Genomic DNA, 22,639 nt, shown 5'->3' with positions numbered 1-22,639 from the left:
GATTGTCATTTGGACCATGGGCAAATTTATATGGGCACTGTCCCTAAGCGAATTTTTGTTTTTCTTTTTTTAAGACACATAGTTTGTTTATTATTGCCAGTAACATAATGTTTCTATAACCTTCTGCCTGCAACTTTCAATGTAATGAGCGAAAAATATATAAAAACAAAATACAGTTTTCCAAGAAAACCCCATACATAGGGCGATCCTCGTCATAGTAACAAATCATCAGATTGCCAAGATCTATTGAATGAGACATGTTTTGTTTCTGTTGGTGGGTGGGGACATTTCTGCCCATGGTCCTTTGAAATTTAATTAATTGAAATAAAATCAAAATTCCAACAATTCAAAAACGACCTATGCTACTTGAAGAGATAAGTGTACAAAATAAGAATAGCTCATCCATACGGGCAAATTGCACTACTAACGGTTTAGAGAGGTATGTAAGAGAAGTTTAAAAAATGTGTGGGAATCGCAGTCCACGCAATTTTTCATAGCGGTCTCATAGATACCTTTGGCAACATACCATCACAACAAATGTTACACAACAGTTGTTATTTTACACATATCATAGCAGATTCCTTAAATATTTAAGAAAAGGACAGCGTATAACAAAGCTACGAAACAAAGCGAGACAGTGGCAAAAAATATAAATAGCATTACGTATACCTCGAAGAAGCCAAAGGATCTGCGGATTACTGACGCAACGAGGTGAAGGCCCTAGAGGACTGAATATTTTACTGTTAACATGATAAACATATGAACAGATAGTAGTTCATCATCATTATCACAGCTTTTGTGTCTTTCCGTTGTTAGAGTCAGACCAAGCTAAGTTGGCAGCGATTTTGACAGCCCAGCCTGTGCAAGTGTTAAGTAAACGTCATAATTTCATAGAAGTATGTATAAAATAACACTTGCACTGTCTGGGCTGTCAAAATCGCTGCCAACTTATCTTGGTCTGATTCTATCAAACAAATGAAGCAGGGCCCTGGGGGCCTAGACAAGGTGACAATTTTTGATATAAAACGCCAATTGAAACTTAAATAACGTATGGAAATAGATCCCTAGCTGTTCGTTAACCGTGCTGCTTAGTAATAGTAGATTGTTAACCAAGGGGTGAAAGGCACCCATTTCTGTCGAGGTTATTTGGCGCTAGAACGCAGTGAGAACGCCAATAGTCCGAGACTGAAATGGTTCCTTTCACCCGAGTTAAACACTCTACTCTTCTGTCGAATACGAATAAGAAAGTAAAATACATGTGCAATATGCATTTACAAAAAAACGCGGCTAAATAATTAATAAAATAAAAATTGTATTTCTAGAGCGTACTTTTAATTAACAATTTTGGTAATAACATGGTTATTTATGGAATGGGGAGTTAATTATCAAACGAAAATTGTACAACAAATCCATTTAAAACCAAAATTACAATTATTTATCGTAAAAAATGAAAATATAGTACTCTAGTCTAGATCAGATACGTGTTATTTTCTGCACACTTTTTAATACAACAACTACCCGCTTTCAGAGCATGAGAAATGAATAAAAATAAGATGTCGGAATATCACTTACGAGCTCTTCCTACCTTTCGGACATCGTATAAAAAATTGTATTTATTCAATTTTTTTTTTTTTTTGAGACATACACTTCACATCGCCTCTAACTTTTGAACCATGGATCCAAAAATATGAAAAAATCGTAAAACAAAAGCTTAATAAATACTTTCAATGAAAACTATAGCAATCTTGATCGGTCCAGCCGTTTTTGAGTTATTGCAAAAAATCTTCTCTTAGTAAAATTACGTACGAAAGTAATCCCTTACTTATTCATAAACGTCTACAAAAGTTGACAAGACGCTAATAATCGTTTGTCCCTTTCCATCATACCAATACGTCGGAAAGGGACAAACGATTATTAGCGGCTTGTCAACTTTAGTAGACGTTTATGAATAAGTTGACAAGACGCTAATAATCGTTTCTCCCTTTCCATCATACCAATTCGTCGGAAAGGGACAAACGATTATTAGCCGCTTGTCAACTTTAGTAGACGTTTATGAATAAGGGGGTTAGTCCCTTATGCTTGTAATGTTACATGTAACATGCCATGTAACATGCATGTACCATGGTACTTAATAATAGCTAGCTTCTGGTTATCCTCAAGCTGAGTGGCAACCATTTTGGAGTTTATTGAATGTTTTTTTCTGTATTTTTGTATTGTCTTTGTACCAAATAAAACATTCTAATTCATTCTACAAAATAAACATTATGGCCATCATTAAAATACATATATTTTACTCGGTATAATAGCAGAGTTCAAGCTGATTTCATTTATTTTCGACGGCGACGCCATTCAAGTCTTAAATGTCCATCTTCCTCAATCAAGGGAGGCTAGAGCTCTGTTCAGTATGGTGACGGTGGGCATCCGAAGACGAAAAAATTATCTGTTTAGGTTTTAAATGTTTTAGTGTAAGAACACTTCTCGATGTGTACTATTGAGCGGCATCGTCTTTTAGACTAAGCTCGTTAAATAAAGATAAAAAAAAAATGTCCATCTTAAGAGCAAAACAAATGTTTGCGTCACCCATGTCCGAGCAAACAGTAGCCTTTTGTGATGATACCAAGAGATTAGATTCGGTTAACGCTAATTACTAAACTAACATTGTTGAATGGTTGCTAATATTTTAGTTAAGCTTCATTTATGATTTCAATAAATTAAGCCAACGTGTCATTCTCTTCTTAGCCCATGGAATTGGTAAATTTTACCTAACATGAAATGAGGTAGTTCTGTTTTTTTAATATGTTGGTAGTGATGAAATGGTAATAACAAATCCAAGTTTTCGACCTCGAAAGCCCTTGGGATCATTGTAAAGTACATGAAAATCCATTAAACTTTAGGTTTTTTTTTCAGTTTTTGTAAAAAAAAACTACTAAGAACCGGAGTTAAGGCAAAAGTCACTATGCACACTTTTAAGAAGATGATATTTGCAATTAATTGACTATATTTAGTCTTAGTAAGACAAATAGTTTCTAAGATACGGCTTTTCAAAGGTTTGCAAAATTTTGAACTAAGTAACTGTAACTGCAAAAAAGGTTGTACCAGCACTTGTGGTTGCAGGAAAGCAGGACTCAAATGCTCAGCTGTTTGCAACTACAGCAATTGTCAATTCCGGAAACCATTCATTGATAATCCACCATCAAATGACAATTTCGAGCAGCCTGATCAGGTTGACGAAGAAATGCTACCACACACCGCACACACGCTGGCCCCGAAAGGAGTGCTGTGGATCCAAAGGACAAGCCTGGTCCATCAAAGATAAACAAGAGATACGAGTTATAACAATTTCCCTCGCTGTACTGTATATTATACACACAATGATCCGAAGGGCTTTCGAGGTGGAAAACTTGGATTTGTCATTACTACTTCATCAAGAAAAAAAGTTACCAAGATAGATCTCTGATGATATTTTTCCTGTCAAATTTATAGTAATGTTAATACTATGTAAAAATTTTATAATTTTTCATTGGTAAACTTCGGAGATAGGGGGTGGGGGGGGGGGTCTTTTTTTCACATTTTCCTTCATAAATCAATTTTTTTTCTCTATGAAAAAGAAAATGTTTTGGAATGTACAATTTCAGCTCTTTCAAATGATACCCCACTTGACCTAGTCACTAGACTGAAATTTTGCCCCCTCTTCATATTGGGCATTTTCCATTGTTAATAAAAAAAAAATACTTTCAATGTGTCTGGGTTGGCGTTGTTCATAACTATTCTAAATTTCAAATCGATAGCTTAAGTGGTTCTCGAGGTCGAGATATTTAGCGATATGACAGACGGACGGACGGACAGAGTCGCACGATAAGGGTTCCTTTTGTACCTTTTTGGTACGGAACCCTAAAAACTACAAGAAGCTAGGACACACACCAGGCACGCTCTAAAAATACTCTGGCTCTGGCTAAAAAAATCAGACGGTAAATGCAAAGGCAGACTTGCGTCAGCGCGTGATAAAATGCTCTTAATACGTTGGAATTATTTTTCTAGCTCGCTGATAATGACCTTGAGCCGAGGGGAATGATACCGCTGAATTAAACAGCTCTGGAAGAATAGCGACATTCATACCTCACAAATTTTCCCCGATCCCGGCTAGAGTTACGAGTAAGATTTTTGTATGGGAGCCTCCATAAATATTTATTTTATTCCATTTTGTAATATTTGTTGTTATAGCGGCAACAGAAATATATCATCTGTGAAAATTTCAAGTGTCTAACTATCACGGTTCATGAGATACAGCCTGGTGACAGACGGACGGATGGACAGCGGAGTCTTAGTAATGGGGTCCCGTTTAACCCTTTGGGTACGGAACCCTAAAAACGAGTAAATTAGCCTAGGCAGTCGGTAGTGATCCTGCCTACGGAGCAGCAGGTCCCGGGGTTAAATCCCAGTAACGGCCTTTATTTTGTGTTTATCATGAATAATCATTCCTGAGTTTTGCATGTTATCTATCTAAGTACCAATCTATATCTTCGCCAAGTGCCCATAGCAGTGGGGCGACACTCCTTTCGGCTTTTTCCGGCACCGTTCGGCTCAGCATTGCTCCGCGCAATTATTAGGGTTGGCACAACTTGACGTCCCTATACGTGCACGAACACAGATTAGATAATGACTTCAATTTTAACAAACCTAAACGGCCGAAAGGGAAAGTGACATACATTAGAAAAGGACAGCATAATTCAACCCTGAATCGCTGACAAACTTCGGTATCGTAGGAAGTGTCATGTACGGAAGTACTATTAAACTATTATTTATTATGTGCCCATAGTATGTACAATCGTGGTAGGCCTAGGTATATCTGTATATTTCGTCACTTAATTTTTCAGATATAATTTTATATTAAACGCATAAAATACAAAAAAGAATATAACTAAAGTAAAGAAACATATCTAAATACATATATCTACAAATAAAAAATGGGTGCTAGCCCGTCGCCCGATGGTAGGGTGCCCAGAAGGCTGGTGGCATTACCGCGCTGTATGGCGATGCCAATTCGCTGGGCAAGGAAAGAACCAGCCCTCTGGTCACCCGTAGCATCAATGAGACGCTTCGCCAGCTCTCTGAAAATACAATGGGCTCCGGGTCCCCAGGGTCCGAGGGTCTCCACCCCAAACGGCTCAAACATACAACCGGAATCAATGGATGCATATTTGCGCCGTTTGAGGCGCTCGGCTGCTAGGTATATCTGTTTAATTAATTTATTTAAGCTTAATTATACAGAATTTTTTTATGGTTTTTATACCTATGTTTAAATTTCATTTAATTTTTCTACTGTAGAGGTACTTCTGGGTAAAAGCCTTCTCCAAGTGTTTCCATCTGATTTTATCTAGTGCTACGCTTAGCCGTTATTTGCCTGCAGTAGCAACAATTTCGTATAAGCTTGTCCACAAACGTTATAAAAAAAGCGGCCAAGTGCGAGTCGGATTCGCCCATGAAGGGTTCCGTACCATTTATGACGTATTAAAAAAAACTACTTACTAGATCTCGTTCAAACCAATTTTAGGTGGAAGTTTTCATGGTAATGTATATCGTATATTTTTTTAGTTTTATCATTCTTTTATTTTAGAAGTTGGTCACACATTTTACCACTTTGGAAGTGTCTCTCGCCACTCTCGCGCAAACTATTTAGTTTAGAAAAAAATGATATTAGAAACCTCAATATCATTCTTGAAGACCTATCCATAGACCCCACTAACCCCCTACCCCTATAGATACCCCACACGTATGGGTTTGATGAAAAAAAATGTTTGAGTTTCAGTTTTAAGTATGGAGAACTCCCAAAATTTATTGATTTTTTTTTTCTATTTTTGTGTGAAAATCTTAATGCAGTTCACAGAATACATCTACTTATCAAGTTACAACAGTATAGTTCTTATAGTTTCGGTAAAAAGTGCCTGTGACACACGGACGGACAGACAGACAGGCATGACGAATCCATAAGGATTCCGTTTTTTGCTATTTGGCTACGGAACCCTAAAAATCTGCATTTCTTGCAACAGTATATGCGTATCGTTAAACAATATTTTTCAGAACGCGATCAATTCTTCAGAACGCGAGAGGGCGCTGCTAGCCACATAAACATCGGATCTGTATTTATTTTACTTAAAAAAAATAGTTGAAAGCAAATTTCCAAGTCAACAATAACTAGAATAACTGGGAGAATCAACTTTTTAGCGTCACTCGTTGCCATGGTTACGATTAGTTGTCCAGGGGACAAAAGTTCATTGAAATACTGATTTTATGGTACTTAAATTAATTAAATTTGCGTTTTTGTGGTCGTTATAACCAATGTCCATAATGGGCCCCCTACTAAGCATGTTAATAGAATGGCATACAACGTCTCTTCAAACAAACTGTGCCACTGTTGTCCCTTGGACAACGGGACAGGATAACAAAACAAAAAAAGTTGATTCACCCAACTGTGTTAGTAACCAATGTGTGTGAATAAACGAATAAAATAAAAAAATGCGGCGCTTGCTTTCTTTCTTCCCGAAACCCGCGCTTAGATTATTATAAGGTCGTATGCTGCAAAATGGCGGGTTTCACCGTTTAAAGAAAAAAAAAAAAAAAAAATTAAATCGAAAACTTACAACAACGGAATTAAAATGTGTGTTTAGACTAATAGATACTATACAACATGAAAGCAGATAAACTGCTTGAATACTTGAAAAGGAGGCATTTTTGATACGATTTTCTCTGATATTATACTTACCTAATCGTGTAACAGCAACTAGACAAGAACCCGATGCCATGAATTACAAGTTCACCGAACAATACTTTCATAAGTTTTGTAATTACTGAGAAATCCAAATACCTGACGCCAAAATTTACAATGTATCGTCTTAAGAACCTCTGTGTAGCATACACGTGTCTAAGTACGGTTAGCGGAATTGAGCCAGTGTTTGCGAAATTGTAAACAACCCACCGCCAACGTGGACAATGACGGGAAGCGATGTTGTTGAGACTACAACTCTCGTTTCTCTGCAGTGGTGCGTCAATAAGGATCTGTACATGGTGTTTTTTTTTTTTTAACTACGTTAACTTTGGGGCACGGCCAAGTACATTTAAGGAAGTTAAATGACATAGTTTTTCTTATCTATTTTTTTCGTAAAAAGTATTTTTTACGAAATTTTTTTTACATTATATTTAAATCCACCAAACTATATCAATGTCATTTCGAGTATCGATCGTTCGAGATAGTATGCGTTTATTAGCAAATGTATTAAACTCCTACTAAACACTAATTAATATGTAAATAGGCCCTAAGGCAAGTGTACACGCTCGTAGGGGCCTTATCAGATAAAAATAAATTGTTGATTATCTCCAAAATGGAGTTAATTAGAATACCAGTTTCTTTGAGTGAGTTACTTAATTTAAGCTCAGGAATGCATCATGAAATAGGTACTATTATTCTAAGGGGAGCTTGCCGCAAAAAAGATGGAAACTTTTGACAGATTAGAGTTCTTTGTCACACTTTTATACTAGCGTACAGGCAGTGGGGCGACACTCCTCCTTTCGCCTTTTCCCAGCTCCGTTTGGCTCAGCATTGCTCCGAGCAATTATTAGGGTTGGCACAACTTGATGTCCCTATACGAGCACGAACACAGATAAGATAATGTCTTTAATTTTGACAACCCTAAATGACCAAAAGGGATAATGCCAATGCCTGAATCGCTGTCAAATTTCGGTTTGGGTAGGAAGTGTCATTTCTGTACGGTAGTAGGTACTATTATTTATTCTGTGGTACGGGTATGTGGTAGCAATCTGAACAGAGTAGAAAATGGAGTCGTCATTATCTACAATATTTATATACAAATTTAATATAATTGATACTTAATCAAATATTAGGTGTGTCGGGAATGTTATTTTACATATGTTTCAGAGAAATCAATCATTAAATCTTTATTCATTCAATCATAAAATATACCTAAGTGACTCCATTGCCCTCTGTGTCCATAACGCCACCACCTGTCCATACGCCGTCTAATTTAGGCATATACAGTAGGTAGTACCTACTAGGTACAGTCAAACAGATTTAATTTGTGACCCATTTCGTACCTTGTCACAGTGACAAACAACATGAAAGTCGTGGCATCCTAAGGCATGGCCTTTGTACCATAATAAGACTTATTTAATCTGATATGATGACAAAAAATAAGGGACGCAGATTGGAGTTAAGTACTCCACACCACTCCTCAAGAGCTTTGACAGTAGCGGCGGTCGCTCGGTGTTTTCCCGGCGGTTCCATACTATACGGCACGCCTCGACTCCACGGCGTGTAATTTTGTATGAAAACGCCGAGAAAACGCGGGGCAGAAACGCTAGTATGTACACGTCCCAAAAAACGGCGACATTTATGGAGCAAAGTGTATTATAAAAACGAAACCCATAAAGTTGCGTTGCGAGAATGTACCGCGAGTACACACGGTATGCTTGCTATAAATTGTGCGCTTTATGCTTGCCTTGGGTAAGTTACGCTAATAGACGCGCCATCACGCAGTTGAAAGATAGGCAGAGGTAAGGTCGCTAAGACGACAAACGACAATGCTTTTTAACACACCGTTTTCCTGACGTTCACGCGAGACACACATTCTTAGTAGGGCTCGCGGTCGTGTCCGTGATTCGTGAACCCGTAGCCGTGCGCCCGGTTTCGTGTTTCACGGCAACGGTTTTCTGGTCCGTTCCACACGTGAAATTCGGCTACGTGAAATTAGGGTACGTGAATCCGTGTAGATCCGTGTAGGCGTGATCACGGCTTCACGTATCTTAAGAACACGCCGGTTCGGTCCGCCCGCGACGTTGTGTGAAGATACGATGCGGTCTCTAAGAGCTACGAATAAAAATGTATCGTGATTTTTTTATTCATAGCTCTAATTCCGTTTCATTACTTTTGAATTAAAATTTATTTCCAATAGTAAGTCCTTTTAAATATTAATGAGTAATAAATGAATAGAACAAAACATTAATTACAATGAATAGGCTACTTTAATAAGCGGGTTGCTAAAATAATACCACAACACTGTGTCAGGAGACCAACTGTGATGTCAGGAGTAACTAATGACAAACTGAGTTCAAAATTCTAAACTGCCCCCTCGGGATTAAATAAAAAATACCACGAATTGTAAAACAAAACATCGCGGTCACTTCTTTCAACTTCACGAACAAAAGGTAAAGCCCACAGCTACTTATGTATATTGTTTGTTTCATTTTGTCTGCACGTCTTATCTACAAAAAAAACCCGGTATGTTGGCTTAGCTTGTTAGTCATACAATAAAACACTCTAACAATAATATGTCATTATTACCTTCAATCTAGAAATAAACAGTACTCTTTAATGTGCCGAAAGTCCGAAACTGATAAGAACTGCAGCTGCGTACTTTTTTTTCCGTGGCCCCGTACATGTGTTTTTGTTGAATTTGTTTACCTGTATTACCTTTATCATATCTACCGAAGATTTGCAGAAATTTACCCTTTTGTTTCTTTGAATTAGGATTGCCTTGTTTATATTTAGGCTACGTTATATTCTTTGATAGTAGCAAGCTTTTACAAGTATGTTTCATTCATTTCATTAATACTTAACAGAATAAAATGTCTTCTTTTGATTTAATAATGACAACCAGTAGCACAGCGTTGCTTAAGTTCATAATTATTATGATACTTACTACGAAGCTGATGGTCTCGGGTTCAAATCCTGGTAAGGGCATGTATTTGTGTGATGAGCATGGATATTTGTTCCTGAGTCATGGGTGTTTTCTATGTATTTAAGTATTTATAAATATTTATATATTATATATATCGTTGTATAAGTACCCTCAACACAAGCCTTATTGTGCTTACTGTGGGACTTAGTCAATTTGTGTAATAATGTCCTATAATATTTATTTATTATTATTATATTAGTGCAATGCAACTAGCAGGTCGCTAGTTTTGACTAAAATCAATAGCTGGTTATACAAAAAACAGAACAACCCCAAATTATTTAGATATAACCATTATATTCAAATCGATGCAAAAAATACAATTTAAGTTTAATTCACACGTAAATGTTTGTCCGACGAACGTCCCGTATTCAATATACTAAGTGGTAACTCAATTCAATAATACCTAGTCCTTATTTATTTTTCTCCCGGGCCTGTCGAACCTATGAGACGTGCGATAAGTACCTATCCAACGGAACCGAGCCCGAAGCTCCGCACACGAACGCAGGTACGGGCTACGTATCATGGCGTGTCACGGTCACGGCGTGTCACGTGAATCCGGACGCGAACGTAGGTACGAGGTACGTACCTTGCCGTGTTCGTGAAATTCGTGATCTTAGTACCGCCGGGCTTAAGAACCCGTAGCTACGGATCGGCGTGTATCACGGATATCAGGAGCCCTAATTCTTAGACATACTGTATTAGGTTTCAAGTAACTAAAGATTTATTTATAATTATTATTCACAACTCTGTGGTGAATGGCTTTAACTCGATAAGTTAGTGAGAGTACGAAATCAGCTTATCATGAAATCATAGTTTTGTCTTAAGTAAGCCACCCTACCTGTCTATCGGATTATGTCTGTTGAAGAACCAACTAGTAGTTAGTACCTGTAACAAACAAAAGGACCACGTCAGTAGGAAGGACACAAGTTCAGTACTGGACTGTAAAAATATGAAGAGCGCGCGTACCTACGTGTAAATAAAATTCTACATACCTACGCAGCTATTCTCGTGTAAGTATATATAAGATTAAAAAAAGGAAAGAAAACATACAAATGACAACTGTAACATTCATTTACTTATTATATGTATAATAATCGTAATCCGAAGCTAATATGACTGCATTGCACACAGTACGCGACTCATTCGCTAGATCTGAGAGCCTACCATGAACACGGAAGTTCGCAAATTGCGGGCACTTTCTCTTTTACTCCAATCAAGGTATAATTAGAGTAACAGTATAAGATGCCCGCAATTTGTGAACTTCGGTATTCACGGCAGGCCTTCTATACGCTACGCACTGCGACTTCCGTGCGTATACGCTGCGTTAAGTACCAATGAGGTCAGTCCTTAATACTTGCCGAGTTTTTTGCCCTTCGGACAATTGTCGCTTGCATCAGCCAATAAATGGCGGCCCATTGTGCTCAATGCAAAGTGCAAATTACCGACCGCAAAGCAAAACGTACAATACGTGCTAAGATTAGTATACAAATATATAATTATGTGACAATGGTGTGCTTTATTTCGTTGAGTTATGGTTTCAATTGGGCAGTTAAACTTTGTTAGTAGGTACAATAAGTAACTTGATGCTACAGATACCTATGAGGTGTATTAGTTATCAAATAGGTCAAATAATTTTAGTGTGTCCTAACAGGCGTGTTTTTGGGTGGATCAAAGTTTAATCAAATCATCAAACCTTTTAGTGTCAGTCGTTGCCATGGTTACTGCTTCTTTCCCTTGGACAACCACTCTTGAAATCCTGATTTTATGGTATTTTAATGTATCAAATATGATTTTTTGTGGTATCTTTGTGCCATTTCTATAACAGGCCATCCACTGAGCCAGTATTGTCCTTTGGACAACGGGACAGAATAACAACACAAAAAAAGTTGGTTCATCCTTTTAATCTCACTCAGTGTCCAAAACAGGACCCGTACCTATTCTCACAACTTATATACTGTCACCATCAGATATATCGGAGCGGCCGAAGTGCTCAAAAATATCTGAACACGCACTCTAACGCCTTGACAATAGAGGCGTGTTCAGATATTTGTGAGAATAAGGTCGTCTGTCCATCTTGTGGGTGGTCGTCCTACGCTGCGCTTGCTAGTCCGTGGTCTCCACTCGAGCACTTTTCGACCCCATCGGCCATCTTCTCTGCGTGCAATGTGGCCTGCCCATTGCGACTTCAGCTTGCTAAACCGGTGGGCTATGTCGGTGACTTTAGTTCATCTACGGATCTCCTCATAATATCCATATTCTAATATAATATGTATAATAGTAATCTTCAGTTTCATATTACAAGAATAATACCGAGAACTCCAGCCGTTTAGCTTGTGTAAGTACATATATGGCTTCTGAGGATATAGCCGTTGAGCAATCGACTTCAGAGGAAACGTGTGTGCTCAGTAACCTTAGACATTGGTGATTCGTCATATGCATGGGCGGTTGTCAGACAGGCGAAGTATAGCGAGATGCGATTTTTCGCTTATTAGGAAAAGTTTTCAGAGTGTGGACATTTTTCTCTTATTAGGAAAAGTCTCCAGCGGTAGTGTGGACATTTTTCTCTTATGAGGAAAAGTTTCCACCTGTAGTATGGACATTTTTCTCTTATAAGGAAATGTCTCCAGCGGTAGTGTGGAGATTTTTCTCTTATGAGGAAAAGTTTCCACCTGTAGTGTGGACATTTTTCTCTTATGAGGAAAAGTTTCCACCTGTAGTGTGGACATTTTTCTCTTATAAGGAAATGTCTCCAGCGGTAGTGTGGACATTTTTCTCTTATGAGGAAAAGTTTCCACCGGTAGTGTGGACATTTTTCTCTTATAAGGAAATGTCTCCAGCGGTAGTGTGGACATTTTTTTCACGCGATAAATGGACGAAGTAATGATTGTCTTCTTGTCAAATTCTTTTGACAGATTTTTGTGAAGCTTTCCCTAAATTACGTCGATATTGTCATGAACCCCATGCTGTACATTATGAACTCGACAAATGATAAACAAGGAGTAAAAACATGACTCAAACCTATAAGTCGAAAGCGGCAATTCCTTAACCTAATAATAAAATTGTCAATGAATGATAATTTACCGACTCGAACGCACATTCGTCAACCTTAATTCAACCAATTACCGTCAAGCTCCAGCCAAGTGCATCAAATGCCTGTCAATATCAATGGCCTAATTATAATTTCCTTCACCGAATCAATTGAAGAAAATACCCATAGAGATCCGCTTTGAATCAAGTCCAGTTTCGACTGATACTGACCCGCTAGCACGACGCATATAAATCATTGAGACAATCTAACTTAAGCCCTAGCTAAATGTAAATAAGGATTGATTTCGTTTGGGTAGAACAGCGTGTGACAGTTTACGCACTGAATACGGAGTAATCATACTAAATAAGTCGGTTGTCATGTCTTGGCGGCATTGCTTTTTGCATTCTTTAGCAACCGATTCGTAAAACTAAGTAGAGTTGGTTAACACTCGACTCCTTTGAGTCCGCAGCCATTGCCATATATCTACGGACGGGCCTTACGGACAATAAGAATGAGGCCAGTACAGCGGTGTCACGCACACGAATTCGAGCCAATCGTGCAGTCTCCTCCTGTGCTGCCTCCTACACTTCTTGCACGCTCCCTATAGAGTCAATGCGGAAAAAGAAGAGGCGTGGAATGTATTCCGAACAGACTCTAGTCGTTTTAAAATGATAGCGTAACTACGTTTGTATTGAGAACTGAGCTTGCTGCGGACTACCCCTTAACGCATGTCAAAAAAAAATATTTTATTTAAATTTGTACTTTAATGGCTGTCAATAGGGTTGAATGTTATAACTGCCATATATGATTGCATATGCGGTAACGGGTTAGACTCAACTCAAACGTTTAGCGTAACAAATGCAGAACTAATCAAGATGAGATCATCTGACGTAGGTAATTGACATTGTCGGGCAAATTAGTTTCATGGAATTAATGTGTACGTGTACACAGTCTACGAAACGTTTGCATAACGTTTATACATACGTCACAGGCGTCTATTTCTGAATTTGTCAGACGGCATGTTTAAGCTTTTGTATACTGCTAGTATACTGTATGTATAATTAACTATAGGTTATAGGTATTCGCGGACTTGGTTTCCACAACTCGTCGTCATGTAATTGCGCTAATTTTGCGTGGTGGGTTGTCGGCATTACTCTTGCCAACCCAACTCTACCAAGAAGCTTAGCAGACCCTTGATGTTGCCGACGACTTCTGGGAGAGACCCCAGTGAACTGAGGTGTTGTGACCGGTACTCTACCACCCCTGGGCATTCGAGAATGACGTGGGCGGCTGTCTCCTCTGCCTCCTTGCACGCCCTGCTTAGGGGGCTAGCTGTAACACGTAGGGCTAATAGGTGTTTGTTTAATGGGGCGTGGCCGGTTATGGCCCCAGTCAGAAGCCGGAGCTGTGGCCTCTTCAGCTGTCTCAGCCTCTGTGACAAACCGGGGTTGATTGTCGGGAGGGCTTCCTTCGCCTGCCTGCACGTGCCTAGGGTAGACCATGTTAATGTTTTACCTTCGTGTTATAGCGCAGCACGTTCCGGAGCCAGGGTTAAGGCAGGGGTAGAATGTTTAATTAACTAATGCTTACCTGATTTACATTACCTCTGAAAGTCGCCACAAGTGCATTAAATAAACAGTACCTGGGCGACCGAGCTTTGCTCGGTTATAACTATTTATTGTAATATGGTGGTGTATAGGTGATAATTCTAACTACATTTTTTTACTAAATTAAACTTGTCTAAAACAATAAAAATTAAAAAATTATATATAAACTTGAACATATAAAAAAAAAACAAAAGTTAGTCACCGGGCGAGATTCGAACCCGTAACACTCGTTTAGCAGTCCGCGTCTTAACCCGCTGGACCAGACGACCAGACGGCCACTGTCCGGCCGGAAATACGAAATTAGCGACCATATTCTGCGACGAAAGATAAACGCATGAAAACTCGAAAACACGCGTTTTCCCAAACATAAGACTAATCTAGATCGATTGTTTACCCCCAAAAACCCTCATATACCAAATTTCAGCGAAATCGTTAGAGCCGTTTCCGAGATCCCGGAAATATATATACAAGAATTGCTCGTTTAAAGGTATAAGATATTTCAGAAAAAACTAATAAAGCAGTATAACAATAATTCTTTTGTATGCAAAACAATTTGTTGAGCAAATGTCACCAGGTTCAAACAAAACAGAATATGACTTAAACAGGATGCAGATAAATAGCCTACGTATATAATTATAATTAGGTAGGTTATTTGTTTTTTACAGCGGTCACCGTCTGCTGACTTGAAACATAAAAGACGGGAAATAATATCATACCTAGCTACCTAAACAACTACTGGGTGCGTAGCCTACGTGCAATAGGGTTGTTTCCATCTACAAATCTTAGGGCAGAATTGTATCCCAATAAATTCTTTTGGATTATAAGAACATGTTAAACTACTATTAGGGGACCTGTAAAAACCATATTTTTGTAAATATTGAATTTAAAATATGAAGATTCTGATGACGTCACTCTCGGATTGACACTGTTGACAGTTAGGCGATATACAACAAATGACAAATGTCAGTTGACAGTTCGTATCTTCTACGTATGTATGTAGTTATGTGTCAAACCGTAAACTGTGACGTCACACAATTTTCAAAGAGCGTTTTGGGCGCGAAAGCATCTGTCAAAATCTCAGATCATAGAAAGTACTAGATGGCTGACGGAGGCGTGGCGCGTGTCGCCGCGACATGGCCACATCGTGGCCATACCGGCTCGCCGTAAGACAGTAGCAAATTAGCTGTCATTGAACAATGTGCGCGTCAATTTTATTGAAATGCCGAATTATAGCGTTATTTTGTGTCGAAATAGGAGTGCATCCAAAAACTATAAGGATCATGGAGTTACATACCACATGTGAGTACATTTTTTTTCACGTATTAGTCAATAAAACCACACATTTTAACAAATAAATCCAGTGACATGATTTTTCTGAGTGAGACCATGTTGTCATACAAACGCGTGACAATTTGTCTATGCATTCTACATTGACGCTTGGGCATGTAAAACTATTTGTAGTGTCCTTAGCAACGGCGCAATGCATTAAACCGCTAACGATATTCACAGGGGCATTATTGTTTCTTGGTACGACCGCCAACCGACGCCGCGAAGTAGAGTGGTGCTCGTGCATATAATTGATCTTTGAGCGTTATCGATAAAAATGTTTGGATATAGTGTGTGTGAAAGTAATTATTTTTCAAGTAAAATTTTACAATTATTTTATATGCACCTAATGTTTAATTTACTACTTATTAGTTTGGATTAAAAATCGAATAGGTAAGCCAAAAAATAAACTGATTTAATTAAGTACAATTTATTTATAACATTATAGTTTATACCTATAAGTATATTTTATTCAGGTTCTTAACAACGATTCGAATATCTGCACTAGGTATAATCAAATATGTTCATGATTGCAATTTTTTTCAGTTTCCCGAAAAATCCCAGTATTAAAGAAAAATGGATAGATGCTACAGGCAGAGGCCCTAACTGGTTTACGAGCGAGAAAAGTGTTATTTGTTCGGATCATTTTCAAGAAAAATGTTTCCAGTTACAGTTCGCCTCATTTATATAACGATAGAATATAAATATGTTTAAAATAATAGTATATTGTATACTTAGTCGATCCAAAAGTTCTATCAGAAAGATTATTACTGATAATTATGATTACTCTTTCCTTATTATTCGTACATATGATTTAAAAGCTTATTTAATTGTGCATTATACTTACAATATAATTTACTATAACTTGCTTTCGCAGTTCTTCATAACTCTATGTAACATGCTGGAATTGCTTTCAATTGGTGACGAAATATGCTATAATAAACTGAAACTATTTTTTTAATGAAGCGCTCGCGTCTAACGACAATCCCAAAGTAAACAATTTAAACAAACATTACACCAAATAATGACTAAAATTTTAACCAATTTGATTAGTTAAGCATAAACAAGCTTTCGCATCATGGTACATTTTTTTTTTAAATTAAAAGCTTGTATTACATTTTATCAGTAAAAACTTTTGTGAGAGAACTTATGGATCAACTAATATACCTTACACGTACCTTAAAATTCTTAGCTCGTAAATAAGGTCAAAAATTTAAAGGAATATAAATTAAGTCTATGGCAATAATTACTTAAAACAAAAATGTCAAAACTCTAAGGTCATGTTCAGAACATGTAAAATATCGATAGCTCTATCGAATTGTCCTCACTCTAGTGCCGCCGCTCTAGGCTCCTACACCGCGCGGTTTGGCCAATCACAGCGCGTCAGTTAGTTGTCTGGCCACGCCTTTAATGATGTGGTGGGGGACAGTTGGAGACAGCGAGACTCGTTGAAATTATGCTTCGTTATAAATCTCCTTACTTCTTATATCTATGGTCAAAATATATTTTGTTAATTTAACAAATTTAAAGCCGTTTTTAGTATAAAAGTTGAATTTTAGGGCAACTTTTAGTTATTGTAGAACATAATACAAGCGTTTCAAAAAATTTGAAACAACCCTATTGTTGTGTTGTTGTTGTTGTTGTTATTGTTGTTGAAAGCGCTGGTGGCCTAGCGGTAAGAGCGTGCGACTTGCAATCCGGAGGTCGCGGGTTCAAACCCTGGCTCGTACCAATGAGTTTTTCGGAACTTACGTACGAAATATCATTTGATATTTACCAGTCGCTTTTCGGTGAAGGAAAACATCGTGAGGAAACCGGACTAATCCCAACAAGGCCTAGTTTACCCCTCTGGGTTGGAAGGTCAGATGGCAGTCTCTTTCGTAAAAACTAGTGCCTACGCCAAATCTTGGGATTAGTTGTCAAGCGGACCCCAGGCTCCCATGAGCCGTGGCAAAATGCCGGGACAACGCGAGGAAGAAGGAGGAAACAACCCTATTGTTTACACTTTTGTCACAGTCGCACTAATAATACTAACATGGAAGAGTGATAGAGAGACACAAAGCGTTTCGTTGTCGCAGCGCAAGCGACTGTCACCTTGGCTAGACACTATTGTAATCAGCGACGGAATCTTGGATGATTTAACAACTGGAGTCGCCTTTAAGAGCTTACCCCTTTGTCAAAAACCTCGGCCAATGATCATATGTATTGAGCTTTAGTCAGACATCTATAGTTTTTTTTTTTACTATGTCGGTGGCAAACAAGCATACGAGCCGCCTGTTAGTAAGCAGTCTCGGTAACCTATGTACGCCTGCAACTCCAGAGTATTACTATTCTAGTTCGTTGCACACGAAAAACAGGATACTGTCATCAACACAGTTTAATAAAAGTGGGGTGTCTATACGCAGCGGGCGTACAGCGACCTACGAGTGCAGTACAACAACGCTTTCAGGATGCTGATGGGGCTGCCTCGACACTGTAGCGCCTCCGGGATGTTTGCGGAGGCGCAAGTCGACGGCTTTGCGGCTATCATGCGGAAGCGGTGCGCCTCTTTACTTAGCCGCTGGCGGGGCAGCGCTAACAGTATCATGATAGCGTTGTTGGACAGGTGGCACTCCCCTCTGCTGCAGCGGTGGACAAAACTCCACTCTGTAGCAAAATAACAATGTATTTAGGTTAATTATTTTGTTATTCCCCTAACACTATTTTATAAGTTAAATGAAAATGTAAAAATGTAACTAACAACTATGGATTTTTTATCCGAAATAAAATCATTTTATTATTATTTCCTTTATTTATTTTTGGTCTTAGGCTAGGTCATTTATAATATGAATATAAAAGTAAAATATAAAAACACTTACAAAACAATACAAAATATATATAAACACATTATAAAAAACCTAACCTAGGGTGCCGCCAGCAGCGGGGCAGGGCCCAAGCTGCCGGTGGTCAGGGCCGCAGAGAGAGGAACCGGCGGACTATCCGCGCCGTGTCCAAGATCACCGCCTTCTGCATCTGACCCTTGATCCAACCACCTAGCGAGAGTCTCTCAAGGTGTTGGTCGAGACTCTTCGCTATGAGACCATTCGCTGAAACGACTATCGGGACAATGATCGTCGAATCAACATCCCACATGGCGGTTATCTCGTGAGCCAAGTCTAGGTACTTACTGGACTTGTCCTTCTCGGCTTTCACGAGATTCTCATCATGGGGGATGGTGATGTCGACGAGCACGGCCCGGCGTTGCGATCGATCTATTATCACGATGTCAGGCTTATTGGCTACAATAGTCCTGTCAGTGATAATAGATCGATCCCAATAGAGCGTGGCACGACCATTTTCGAGAACTGGCGCAGGTGAGTACTTGTAGTACGGTACTTCGCGGTCCACAAGGCCGTATAGAAGAGCAAGTTGCTGGTAAATAATCCTGGCTACGAGATTATGTCTGTGCAAGTACTCGCCGTTAGCAAGATGAGAACAACCGGAAATTATATGCCTGAGTGACTCTCCGGGACGGCGGCATGCCCGACAAATGTCGACCGTACCGTCCTTCAGGATATATTTCCGATAGTTGTTCGTCATCATCACTTCGTCCGCAATTGCACAGGCAAAACCTTCGGTTTCTCCGAAGAGGTCCCCGAATCGTAACCAGTTCACCGACGCGAGCAGGTCCACGTCGGGTCCCGTGAGGGCCTTGTAGAACCGCCCGTGTAGCACCTTACTCTCCCATGCCGCCTTGCGATCCGCAGTACTTAGTACCACAGGTTTGCGCCAGTTCTCGTTTGCCAAGGAGAGCGGCGTGAGGTTCCTGTCTACTGCCACCACATCACGATGCATCCCACACTCGTTGTTAAGGAAATAATTCCTGAGATTGCACACCTCGCGGTTGTGGAGATCTTTGGTGTTTAGGAAGCCGCGACCTCCACACTTCCGTGGGATGTACAATCTCATAACTGACGAGCGTGGGTGTAGCATACGGTGTGTGGTTAGCAGTAGTCGGACCCTCCGATCCAGGGCGTCCAGCTCGGTCTGAGTCCACCTTAGTATGCCAAAGGAGTATGTGAGTAGGGGCATTACCCAGGCGTTGAAGGCGCGCACTTTGTTGCCTCCTGACAAAAGACTGTTAAGGACTTTTGTGAGCCGACTGAAAAAGCGCTCCTTCACCGACTGTCTAATACCCTCGTCCTCAATACCCAACGACTGTGTCATACCAAGGTATTTGTAGGTTTCTGATTCAGAGATAGATCTGAAAGACATTGTCTCAGAAAGTTGTAAATTTGTTGAATTTACAACCTTCCCCCGCTGTACATGCATAACCGCACATTTATCGACACCAAATTCCATGTTGATGGCACTACTGAAGACTTCGGTGGTTTTCAGTAGCTCCAACAAGTCTTGGCTATTTGGTGCAAATAATTTGAGGTCATCCATGTACAGAAGGTGAGAAACGACTTCACCCTCTCTCCGAAGCCGGCAACCTAGTCCCGAATCCTTCAGCAGGGTGCTGAGGGGATTCAGAGCTAAGCAGAACCACAGGGGACTCAGACTATCACCCTGGAATATTCCTCGCTCAATCCTTATAAAATCCTGCGGGCCAGGGTGGTCATCCCCGCCTCCTGGTTGACGAAGGACTGTGGTCCACTGCCTCATACACGCGCTTAGGAAGGCTCTTAAAGCTGTATCAACTTTATACAGCTCTAAGACCCTCCCCAGCCATGAGTGAGGCACCGAATCATAGGCCTTCTTGTAGTCAATCCAAGCGGCTGAGAGGGCCCTCTTGTTCCGCCGGATTTGTTGGCAAATGGTCATGTCTATGAGGAGGAGCTCTTTAGTACCACGGGACCCAACCCTACATCCATTTTGAGTAGTGGCCAAAATGTTATTAGCGACAATATGCGCGTTAATTTTTGCTCTCAAAATGGATGTAAGGAGCTTGTAAAGTGTAGGCAAGCACGTGATGGGTCTGTAGTTCTTCGCTTCCGTGGTACTACCGGACTTGTAGAGCAGGAAGGTTACTCCAGTTGTTAGGGAAGGAGGGAGGGAACCAAGCTCGAGGGCTTGTTGGAACTGCGTTGCCAACCGTGAGTGCGAGCACCGAAACCATTTTAGCCAGAAGTTGTGCAATCCGTCCGGTCCAGGACTTTTCCAGTTCTGGACCGTACGGATGGCACAACTTACGTCATCGGGGCTGATGGTGATAGCCCCCATAGGTTCGATATTCTCGCACTCACGTTCGACAACGTTTATCCACTCGCCCTCCGTGTGTTCAACGGGCACCGACCAGATGCTACGCCAGAAATCAGTCATGGCAGTAGCATCCGGCAGCCGCACGTCGGACACATGAGGGTCGGTTTCCTCCCACCTTCTGTATACCTTCCTTTGGTCACTTTGAAAAAGACGATTCTGCTGGAATCGGTCCACACGCTCTCTGTAGCGGCGAATACGGTTTGCCCATGCATAGACTTTCTGCTTTAGAAAGTCGATGCGCTCTGTGACATTGGCCATGTAGTCGCGGGGCCTGATATCCGTCCCCGCGAACGCCTGGTTCACAAAGCGCATTACTCGCGGGCGGTTGTTGCCCCCCCTGAAGCAGGTCAGCTTTGCAATGAGAGTCCTAAACGAGGTGATACGTCGCTCGATCCGCGCTTGCCATGCAGGCACACCTCCGACGGTCCTAGGTGCACGTTCAGCGTCCGGAAACTTGACTCGAGCAACACGGCACGCCGCGATGGCTCCGCAGTACATGATCGAGTGCGTATCATCTAAATCTTTACTAGTCCGTATGTGTGGCTCTAGTAAAGCGTTCAGGGCTCCCACTAGCGCTAGGTTGCGTCTATTCATAGGCAGACGTGGTAATCGTGGCCTAGAGTGAGTTGTGGAGCGATACTGCTTAATTGCCTCATCCAAAGTCCTCCTCAGTTGCTCATTAGCAGGGGTGCTCATGCTCTGACTCGCAAAGTCCCCCTCGTCGGTACTGAAATCGACCCGCGGCGCCCCCGGTGCCAGGTCGGGTGCGGGCACCGGATCCGGCGTCGTGGCGGGCAGATCCCGCACAGAGGTGGAGGCCGCGCGAGCAGAGAGAGCCTCCAGGCGAAGCCGGTCAAGAGTCGCGTCGTCCAACCGCTTTAACCGTTGAATGACGCGCACCTGATCCGATAGTCGTTGCTCCGACACGGTGATGGTAGGTTCAAGAGCCTGAAACAGAGGCAGTATTCTTGAACGATACGCAGATAATTGTGTTCCCCCCTCTGTAGCCCCATAATAGGCGCGCATGACATTCTCATTAATGGACGGAGACCATCTCATGCGACGCACTATACCACCGGCAGCGGGAGCCGTGGGCGGGGCAGGATGTCCCGCAGGCCCCAAGCGTGCCGGCAGCGGTGGCCGCCCTCGTCGCGCAGGTGGTCGTGGCGGCGGTGGCGGCGGCCCGCTCTCGTCACTGAACCCGTCTGTGTCAGGCGCCGTTGCAAACTCGTCGCCTGACGACGATGTGGACGAGGAACTGGACGAGGCGGGCGGGGGTGGTGGTCGTGCGTTTTTCGAATCCGCTGCACGTGCTCGACTCCTCGTTATCATTGTTTTATACGTTATTTACCGTATATATATTGTGTTGCGTTATGTCATGCAAATGACACGTCAGTGGCGTGCGTATTAATTTGCGTCCCACATGTTTCAGACACATTTTTTTCATGGTTCCACATAATGCGTAGGTGAATTATCCGCTTGTTGGTAAAATACACAATTGGTTAACAATAAAAACGTATAAAAATATATTTTTAGCAATAAAATGTTTACGAGACGTCTGTCATTGTCAGAGCGGTTTTTTTTTTTTTTTTTTTTTTTTTTTTTTTTTTTTTTTTTTTTTTTTTTTTTTTTTTTTATTATTATTATTATTATTTATTATAATTAATAAAATTAACCGATCCTTC

The 22,639-nt window shown here is 40.6% G+C and overlaps 1 protein-coding gene across 2 annotated transcripts in view; it reads right to left on the bottom strand.

Annotated features, from left to right (window-relative positions):
- The window catches only part of LOC133521834 (uncharacterized), a 72,310-nt gene that overhangs the window by 17,200 nt on the left and 32,471 nt on the right, over positions 1 to 22,639 (bottom strand). The window contains exon 1 of one of the 2 annotated variants that reach the window (XM_061856926.1): positions 10,588 to 10,614. The exons of the other annotated variant lie outside the window; for it this stretch is intronic. The gene's annotated coding sequence lies outside the window, so the exon portion shown is untranslated. Of the gene's footprint in view, positions 1 to 10,587; positions 10,615 to 22,639 lie in introns of those variants that run through there. 2 annotated transcript variants of the gene reach the window in all.

Source organism: Cydia pomonella, chromosome 10 (assembly GCF_033807575.1).
Source record: "Cydia pomonella isolate Wapato2018A chromosome 10, ilCydPomo1, whole genome shotgun sequence".
Classification (NCBI taxonomy): Eukaryota; Metazoa; Arthropoda; class Insecta; order Lepidoptera; family Tortricidae; genus Cydia; species Cydia pomonella.
The sequence above is the reverse complement of the archived record's forward strand: the minus strand, read 5'-3'. Positions and strand labels throughout refer to the sequence as shown.